Consider the following 10,755-nt stretch of genomic DNA (forward strand, 5'->3'; position numbering starts at 1 on the left):
CAGTTCAGAGACAGTGCCCAGGCCTAGTTCAAGCCCCAGCACTGGCAAAAAAAAAAAAAAAATGCATCTATCTTTCATTTCTCCATGATACTAAGATGGTCATTTTAAGTAAAAGAAGATCAGATAGACATTCCTTTCTATATTTCTTATCTTTGTCATCTTTGTATCCATATTTCTTGCCTCTGCTGGGATGACAATTCCTGACAAGACTCTGTGGTATTGGACTGTTATTCCTTGGCCCTCTGTATCACTCAGCTCTGGAACAACATACACTAGCCCTAACTTTTTCCCAGACCCCCAGAAGATACAGAAAGAAAATACTGCGTGTCTGAGTGTAAAAGTCAAAAGAACTGAGACTTCATGTTGATTAGGATGGAGCTTAAAAGTAGTTGAAGCTGGGCGCTGGTGGCTCACTCCTGTAATGCTAGCTACTCAGGAGGCTGAGATCTGAGGATCATGGTTCAAAGCCAGCCGGGCAGAAAAGTCCATGAGACTCTGATCTCCAATAAATCACTAGAAAATCGGAAGTGGCTCAAGAAGTAAGAATGCTCGCCTTGAGCTGAAGAGCGCAGGGACAGCGCCCAGGCCCAGAGTTCAAGTCCCATGACCGACCAAAAAAAAAAAAAAGAGTAGTTGAACTTAAAGATATGTCTATCTATCTTAATTTTTTATTATTATAAAGGTGATATACAGTACAGTTACATAAGTCAGACCAAGAGTACACTCTCCCATGCTCTCCCAGTTTTTCCCTCCCATCCCCACCCACAAGTTGTATAAACCCACAAGTTTATTTTCAACATAGTGTCTAGTGAGTACCACTGCTGCATTTGTTTACCCTTTGTCCCTCTATTTCTGTGCCTCCTCTTACATTCCTAGACATAAGACAAAAAGAAAAAAACAAAGGGAAAAAAAACTTGTTTCCATTTTCTAGAGGTCATTTTGATAAATTTCATTTAATATGATCAGATGCACATAGTTCCTTTTTATTTTTCAGTAGAAAGAAATGTTAGAGAGAATATGTACTTAACTGTTGATGAAGTATAAAGGATTTCAAAAGATTTCCTGAAGTCCACTGAAGAGTCAGAAGTGACTAGAAGTGACTTTTAAAGCCCAGTGCAGAGTTCTTTCCCATGGGTTTAACTGAGGGAAAGGCCAAGCAGTGTTCATCTCTGTGACAGATTGTCAGAGGAGCTGGGTGATAGAAAAAGAGGCAGAAATAGGGTTGGAGGGGTTGAGAGAAGGAGGCCTGGGGAAAGGTGTAGATGTGAGACTTTTCAGGCACATTATAGAAGGAAACATACCCAGCTTCATAGTTCAGGAAGATTCCTACCCGACAAAGGGGGCTACTCAAGGGAAGGACTGTTGGAGGTGAGGTGAGGGCCTGATACTTATTAGTATACAGTTCCATGGCCCAGAATCCATGTTGAGGTGACTCTGAAACCAACAATGTATTTTTTAAGTTTTCTTCACAAACACCGAGCCCCCAGAAATCCGTCTCCCACTTCAACTTCCCAGTAATGTTTCCCTGAAGAGAAGGCCTCTTGGCCTAGTACCCAAGGGTCAAATAAGAACCTTTAGGGTTTTTCAGGAAGATCCCGCCATATATTTTTTCGGCTCACACTTCGGCAATCTTTAGAAACAAAGAGCTCGAAGTAGGCTGTATCTGGATCCAGAGTCACATGAGCTGCAGAAAGAAAAAAGGACACACAGCACCAGGTAAATCTAACATCTCAGGACCCTCAATGACTGGGAAAAGAGAGAAAGAAGATGACTCCAACCCATGAAGAAATCCTGGGAAAATACCGATGTTTCCGTGAAGAGCAAATCATCTGGGTTTTTGTAGTCTGGAGATCCAGTCCCCAGGAACAAGGGTAGCTAGCTATTCAGGAACCACCATTCTTCTCTATGTCTCATCTCCCATGGCATTTTGGATAAATCACTCTTATGTCACTGCACTGTTCTATGGTTCCCTTCTCTACTAGATTGAGGCCCCCAAAGGTAACGATTGTATCTCTGAGCCAGGTACTGACAGGAATTGTTAGCAAAAATGAGTCCCTTCCCATAGCTTAGTTCATTTCTTCCCTTCTCCACAGCTTAGCATGCTCCCTTCCTAGGCAACACTAGGCCCATGTAGTAAAGGCAGTAAATAACCAACTTCCAACCCCCTGTACATTGGGATGGCGCTTCTCTGGGGGCAGCTACCACCATCTAAGGCAACAAGAGCCCCTTAGAGTGACCTTCAGGTCTGGGCAGTTGCAGGACCCTTATCTACTATTTGGACAGCAGCCATAAATCCTAGTCCGACATGATGAAGCCCCTGGTCCTCATGTCCACACCAGGGTCTCCACCTCCTAGCCCCTTCTAGCCCCTCCTAAACCTCCTAGGTTATATAGGTCACCCCAGACAATAGCCAGTGCTTCTTCTCATTCCTCCCTTGTGAAAAGGAGTCTTGCTGGCCCCCTTTCCTGGCAATAAACCTTTCTTTGTTCTCTGCACCTGGATGTCTGAGTGGTTCTCTGGAGAAATTTTAATTTTGCTAAGAGGAATAATCTAAGAAGACTTATGTGGGGAAATCTTTCATAAACTTAACAAAGTATGGTTCCTTTCCTTCCAGAGACTTAGCAAAATGACATTTTGTAGCCTCTGTACATAAAGCAGGAGAAGACTTGGCCACTCCTAGACCTGACCTGTAAGAACGTGCATAATTTTTCTTCCCCTTCTTTCCCATTTTCTGGCTGAATGTGGAAGAGGTAAATAAATAAACTCTTATTATGTTTATCTAATGAGTCTTTAAGTTTATTATAATAGGCTAGCCTAAGGTATCTAAGCCATGACCAAATATCAGCTCCTTTGACAGACTCTTTCTGCAAGAAGAAAAAGGGACAGAAAGAATATCTACAGATGATCCATGTTACAAACAACAGACTATAATATGTCAAAATACATTTGATACACCTAGCCTACAGAACATCAAAGCTTGGACTTGGGAAAATGATATGCTGTAGATTGTTGGTTGAGAATCTTCTCTCTCCCTCCCCCCCTCCCCCATCCTGGGGCTTGAACTCTAGGGCTGTGCACTGTCCCTGAGCTTCTTTTGCTCAAGGCTAGTACCCTACCACTTGAGTCACAGTGCCACGTCCGGCTTTTTCTGTGTATGTGGTACTGAGAAATTTAACTCAGGGCTTCATGCATGTGAGGTAAGCACTCTACTATTAAACCACATTCCCATCCCTGGCTGAGAATCTTATTGTACATTGCTAGTCCAGGAAAAGTCAAAGTATGGTTTCTACAGAATGCATATCACTTTCACATCATAACTAAGTCATAAAGAATCTCAAACTGAATCATAACTCAAGGGCCATTTGTTCTAGATTCTGAAGATTCCCAGATGATAAATCACAATCCCTGACAATATTTTTTCTTATGACATAAAACAAACAAAAAAATCAGTATAAAAGGAACATTTACAAAATTTTGATGGTTTTTCCTTTTTAAAGTCTTCATAATCTCCTTAACTTGTCATTTACTTGCCTCAGAAAGTCCTTTAAATTTGATTACTTTTCCCTTTAACATACTTATATATACTTATCTCCAAAGTTCAAAATATTGCTTGTGACTGGAAAAATATTGAATTTAGTTTGATTTAGCTAGCCAGGATAGTCCAGGCAGACAAATTAGGAAACTGGTAGATTTGAAGATTGGGAAAGAAATAAAAATAAAATGTGGAAGCCAGATACCAATAGTTCATATCTGTAATCCTAGCTACTCAGGAGACTGAGATCAGAGGAACACAGTTCAAAGCCAGCTCATGAAGAAAAGTTCTATAGACTCCATCTTCAAAATACTCAGCAAGCCTGTTATCCTAGCTACTCAGGAGGCTGACATCTGAGGATCGCAGGTCAAAGCCAGCATGGGTAAGAAAGTCTGTGAGACTCTTATCTCCAATAAACCACTCAGAAAATAGGCTGTGGCTCAAGTGGTAGAGTGCCAGCCTTGAGCTGAAGAGCTGAGGGATGGTGCTCAGGCCCAGAGTTCAAGCCCCACGACTGACAAAAAAAAAATACTCAGCAAAAATATGGGCATTGAGGAATGGCTCAAGTGGTAGAGTGTCAGCATTGAGCAAGCAAGCTGAGCAAAAGTTCTAAGACATAAGTCCAACTACAATAATGGCACAAAATATAATAATAATAACAAGTAGGTCTGGGAGGGTGGCTCAGTGGTAGAGTGCTTGCCTTGCATGCATGAGGCCCTGAGCTCAATTCCTCAGTACCACATAAGCAGAAAAAGCTGGAAGTGATGCTGTGGCCAAGTGGTAGAGTGTTAGCTTGAGTTGAAGAGCTCAGGGACAGCACCCAGGCTCAGAGTTCAGGCACCACAAATGATGATGATGAAGCAGCGGCAGCAGCAACACTTAGGTTGTCCAAGGAACTCCAGGATCAATATACCTTGAATCATTAATCAACTTTTTTGTTGTTGTTGTTGGTTGTGAGGATTGAATTCAGGGCCTGGGCACTGACCCTGAACTCTTTTGCTCAAGGCTGGTGCTCTACTTTGAGCCACAGTTCAGTTCCACTTCCAGTTTTCTGGTGGTTAATTGGAGATAAGAGTCTCATGGACTTTCCTCTACAGGCTGGTTTTGAACTATGATCCTCAGATCTCAGCCTCCTGAGTAGCTAGGATTGTACAGGCATGATCACTGGTGCTGGGTGGAAACATTTTTTTTTTCTCTTCCATCAATAGTCTGCCATTGGAGAGGGGCCTAACTGAGCATAACTATGCAGAGATCAAGTCTGGATCTCCTATGAGATACATACACAGCTGGTTGTCTAAGTCTCACATCTGTAATCCTAGCTATTCAGGAGGCTGAAATCTGAGGATCAAGGTTTGGAGTTGGCTTGGGCAGAAAAGTCTTGAGACTCTTATTTCCAATTAATCAATAGAAAACCAGAAGTGGAGCTTTGGCTCAAAGTGGTAGAACACTCAGGCCTTGAGTTCAAGCCCCACAACTAATAAAAAATAAAAGATTCACATCACCCATTTGTGATCCAATGGTGTCCTCTTAGGACTAAAGTGTTGAAAACAATGAGACTTGAAAAAAAAGTGAGAAAAATGAGAATGGAGGATTTTAAAAAGAAAAAGAGGGAAAAGGTTTAAACTGGGAGAAGAGTAAAAGGCACTATCAGAAGTAGGATTAGAGAAGTACTTGGTTTCAATGCTGTGCAATGTCCCAGGTTCTCTATTTATAGTCTGTCTAATACATTCACTAACTAAAGCTAGAAGATGAATGAAGATCATGAAAATCTTTTTTTTATGGAGGTTTGAATCTAAGACATTGGGAATTCAATGGTCACTTACCAGCATAAGATTGAGCTTTCCTCCAATCTGTGATAGAAAGAAAAGAGAGATGAATGCTCCCTGGCAAGAACTCACAAATTCCTTGGCCTGCTGGGCACTGGTGGCTCACACCTGTAATCTTGGTATTTAGGGGGCTTAGATCTGAGGACTGTGGTTTGAGGCCAGACTGGGCAGAAACGTTTCCATGAGACTCTTCAGTTGCTGTTGTTGCTGTTGTTAGTCTTGGCTCAGGAACTCAGGAGCTAGGCATTGTCCTTCAGCTTTTTTGCTCAAGGCTAGTGCTCTACAACTTTGGGCCACAGCTCCATTTCTGGTTTTTAGGTTAATTGGAGATAAGAATCTCATGTCCTTTCCTGCTTCGGCTGGCTTTGAACCATGATCCTCAGATCTCAGCCTCCTGAGTAGCTAGGATTACAGATTACCACTAGCAACACAGCTCCTTTGAAATTCTTGTCTCCAATTAACCACCAGTGGTGCTCAGAGTGGTAGAGTGCTAACCTTGAGCAAAAAGAAACTCACACACAGTGCCCAGGCCCTGAGTTCAAGCCCTGTCACCGACAAAAAAAAAAAAAAGGAAAAAAAAATCCCTTGGTCCATTGTGTACTCTGGTACCTTTCCTTCCTTTTCCCACAGTGTCTGGACACTGTGTTGCGGGGGCGGGGAGGGGGGGGAAGAGGGGGAGGAGAGGTGTCATAAGGAATGGGCTTTTCAATTTCCATTTTTTGGCACCTAAGTATAGCCTTGGATTCCACTGATAGCCTTTACTCATCTCCTGTTTCTGCTCACATTAGATGTGTGTGTGGTTTTTTAGTGTAAAAATACTGTGCAGAGGGGTTTCAGTTACATGAATAAGGTAATGAGTACGTTTCCTATGGAGCTTCCTCCTTTGTTTTTCCCCTTCCTTCCCCACCTCCCCAACTACTCCTCCCCACCCTGGTTTTTTGTTTTTGTACCTCTATAGCTACAATGCACCAACATATACAAACTCATGCAACAGCCTGGGTGAACCAGGAAAAGAGAACAGAACTAAGCTGGGTTTACCCAATGGTTGTATTGTGTGGAATGAAGCCTGCTGTAGTAGTCCTTATTGGAGAGACAGATGGAAGGAGATAGGGAGCCCAAATAAAAAGCTACTATGACACTCCAGCAAGATGTGAATGAGGTCTTGAAGTGAGATACTGGCTTGGCGTTGGGGAAGTGAGGATTAAGTCTTACTATTAGTAATAGCTAGTGTTGATATAGGACCTACTATAATCTTTGTATTATGTTTAGGGATTTACATATATTTGCTGCATTTACATTAGGTGTTAAATACTATTGTTATCTTGTTTCCTAAGTGCAAAGAAGTTTAACCGCATGTCCAAATCACTCAAGTAGTTACTGACTAAACAGGGATTTGAGCCCAGGAACTCTTTCTCTAGATTTATGTTCTAACTTAGTGAACACTGTACAGATGGAGTTGCCATTAATGCTATGGGGAAACAGAAACAGGCCATGGAGATGAGGGGGGGGGGAAGTAGCATAGAAAAGGAATCTGAATTTGGGGTACATTAAAAGATAGACGGTCTTACTAGTATCCATGTGAATGAATGCACAGTAGGAAACTTAAAGCTGGATCTTGTGAGAGGAAGTACAAAGCAGGACTGGATGGTGAGTCACATGTGATTGAGTATGAGAGAGCAAGAAAAGTTGAAAATGACTTAGGTGATTTTATCCAGTCATATAAAGAAGGGGGCAAGGATGGTGACAGCTTTCTGTTTCCTTTGTTTGGTCAATCCAGCATAGTGTAGTGTCTTGTGCCTATAATCTCAACACTCAGGAGGCTGAGGCAGGATGATTACAAATTCAATGCCAGCTTGAGCTACATTGTAAGACCTTGTCTCAAATTAACCAAACCATCCAGGTACAGGTGATTCGTATCTGTAATCCTAGCTAATCAGGAGGCTAAGATCCGAGGATTGCAGTTCAAAGCCAGATCTGGCAAGAAAGTCTATGACACTTTCATCTCCATTTAACTACTAAAGAGCCAAACCTAGAGCTGCAGTTTAAGTGGTGGAGTGCCAGCATTGAGTAAAAAAGACTATGAAGGCAGTGGTCAGGACATGAGTTCAAGCCCCAGGACCAGCAAAACAAAACAAAACAAAACAACCCCCCCCCAAACCAAAAAAAACCCACAACAACAAATCCCCAAGCCAACAAAAAATAAAATCCAGCCTTAGGGGTTCATTTGTCACTGAATATGACTGGAAATATAGCTTGAAAACTAAAACTACTCCACAATCATTGACTCTAGAATGCTAACAAGATAATAATAATAATAAAAAGTTGGCTTAGATGATAGGTTTGGGGAGGTTGGAGGTATAGCTCAGGTAGTAGAGTTGCCAGCCAGCGAGTGAAAGAGTTAAATACAGAGTTTGAGTCCTAGTCTTAGATAAAAAACAAAAAGATTATGGGTTTTGCTTCAGTTGTTGTGTTTTGTTTTATATCAGCACCATGGCTTTAACTCAAGGTTTTATACTCTCAGCTTTTCTGACTGTCACTCTACCACTATGCCTCCAGTCTGACATTTTGCTGGTTAATTGGAGATGATGGCTCCAAGAATTTTCTGCCACGAACCATATTTCTTTGAATCTGTTTCCTGAATAGCCAGGTTTATGGGTGTGAGTCACTGATACCTTGCTTAGATTGCATTGTTTTTTGTACATTAAAACGGACATTCAAATAATTTGCTTAAAATGGAATATATTTTAGGACCTAAAATATATACCCAGTTTGATTTGGACACAGATTTGAAAAACCTCTGAGATATCTATGAATGAAGAACCAAAGGCTAAGATGGGCTAAGACTCCAAATTGTGTAAGAGCCGATAGGCTTCAGGGAAAAGAATCAGTACAATGTCAATGTTAGTGAGGTCTTAGACTAAATAAATAATGACTAAATGAATAAAATTCCAATATTCTTACCATTTGCTTCCTGGACTTTCCTCCAACCTGAAGCAGAGCAAAGAAATTTCATGAGGGCTGGGAAGGTGGCTCAGTGGTAGAGTGCTTGCCTTGCATGCCTGAGGCCCTGGGTTTGATTCCTCAGCACCACATAAGCAAAAAGCCAGAAGTGGCACTGTGGCTCAAGTGTAGAGCGCTAGCCTTGAGCTGAAGAGCTGAGGGACAGCGCCCAGGCCCAGAGTTCAGGCCCCATGACTGGACCCAGAAAAAAAAGAAATTTCATGAAATAAATGGCATATGACAGGGACTCAAACAAAACACAGGGCAGAGTGACAACCAGAACTTACTGAGTTCTCTTTGGAGTTTTTTCTGTAAAAGGACAAGAAGTGAATTAGTAGAGGTGTCAGGCCCACTTTGCAAAGGACTTTCAATTTCTGTGGTCATGTGAGCTATTGGGGAATTAGGAACTCAAGGACATAGTCAGGGTTATAGTTTGGGTGGAGTAAACTGAGCAAGGTTGATGGAAATGAATGAAAAAATATTGCATACAAAACTTCAGAGGGGTGGTGCATATTTGTAACCCCAGCATTTTGGAGAATGACAGAAGGATCAAGTTCACAGACAGTCTGAACTTCATAGCTCTGAGTCAGTCTTGTTACATAGGAAGATGTCATCTCAAAAAACAACACCAAAAACCTTTCAATTAAGCACACTCTGGTGGCTATAATCCTAGGTTATTTAGTTTGAGAGGATTAACGACCACAAAGCCAGAAAGAGAAGTGAAGAGAAGTGATAGAATACCAGTTTGAACCAAAAAGCTAAGGAATTGGGGGGAGGGGGTCTGAGTTGATGCCCACTAAGAGCACAAAAAAACAAAAACAAAAATAACCAAACAACAACATAGACCCTTTCAGTTAAACAAGGCCACTTGATCCTCTTCAACTTTTCTTTCCATTTCCTCCTTTGATCTGACTGCCTTGGACTTCTGATAACTTTACCTTTGGTCTGATGTTCTTGTTCTTTCTCCTGGTGAAGTTTCCAGATGAAGCCAAGTGCCACCACCAGAAGAAGCACCAGAACAAGCAACTGTGGGGTCTGAGTTGCCACCCACAGAAAGTCCTTCATCAAGGGAGTACCTATGTTGGAATTGCTGAACATTATTCCTGGGGAGACACACAGGACAGTAAAAAGATCTGGAGGGTGCTGGGGCTGCATCAGAAGGTGCTTCAAGGACCCTCTAGATTCCTGGTCCAGCTCAGTGTCAGGGGGCCCTTTGCCATTTCTGAATTATGATTAATTTTTGTTGGTTGTGAGGTTTGACCTTGGGGCCTGGGCACTATCCCTGAGCTCTTTTCCTCAAGGCTAGTGCTCAACCACTTCAATGAGAGTTTCATGGACTTTCCTGCCCTGGCTGGCTTGGAATGATGATCCTCAGGATCTCAGCATCCTGAGTAGCTGCAACTACAGGCATGAGTCACCAGCATCCAGCCCGTTTCTGAGTTTTTAATTTTATATTTTTTCCCCTGTTTCTCCTTCCATACTGGTTCTGGGAGACAAGATCTAGGTTCAATTTCTAAACAGAGACCCCCAGACCACTTTGTAGGAGTCAGACCCAAAGGACCAGGACAGAGGGAGGTTCTATCTCAACTCACATTCACACCCTTCTCTCTCCTTCACCCACACTTATCTGGAAGTCTCCCCACAGGCAATTCTCAAAAGCCTTACCTCTCTTCTGATTGACTGACTTTGGATCACTTTGGAATTTGGCTACTGCATGGTCCAGAACTTCAATCAAAACTTTTCTGAATTCCTGCATCTCAAACTGGAATACAGTTAGAGGCAGGGAAGTGTTGGGGTGCTGAGCCAGGTTTGATGTTAAACAGGGCTCGAAATTTATATAGATTTGTCTAACCAGGATGCCACGTCCCTTACCATTCAACTTTGAACCAGATGATGACAGATAGAACTCTGAACTGTGTATTTTTCCTCCTGCACTTATGATGTAAGATAGTGATAATTTCAGGGGAAAACGCCAAGACTAGAAATCAGCCCATAGACAGCCCATAGACAGCCTTACTACAACACTGCCAATAGGAATTCATATCATGAGGCCTTTGAACTCAGATGGGCCAGTTGGCAATATCCCAGACATGTGCTTAGAAAAGTGAAGATGATGTGACTGGGGGTCTTGGAAGTGAAGAACAAGCTGTAGAAAAACAATTCTGTATTAAGACAGTTAACTGAGCCAGGTGCTGCTGAAATCTTGGTTTTCCAGAAGGCTAAGGTCTGAGGGTTGTGGTTGGAAGCCTACCCTATTTCCAATTATCTTATCTCATCTCATCTCATCTCATCTCATCTCATCTCATCTCATCTCATCTCATCTCATCTCATCTCATCTTATCTCTAATTATCAAAAAGTAGAAAGTGGGGCTGTGGCTCAAGTGGTAGAGTGCCAGG

The sequence above is a fragment of the Dipodomys ordii genome, unplaced genomic scaffold (assembly GCF_000151885.1).
Source record: "Dipodomys ordii isolate 6190 unplaced genomic scaffold, Dord_2.0 Scaffold206, whole genome shotgun sequence".
NCBI lineage: Eukaryota > Metazoa > Chordata > Mammalia > Rodentia > Heteromyidae > Dipodomys > Dipodomys ordii.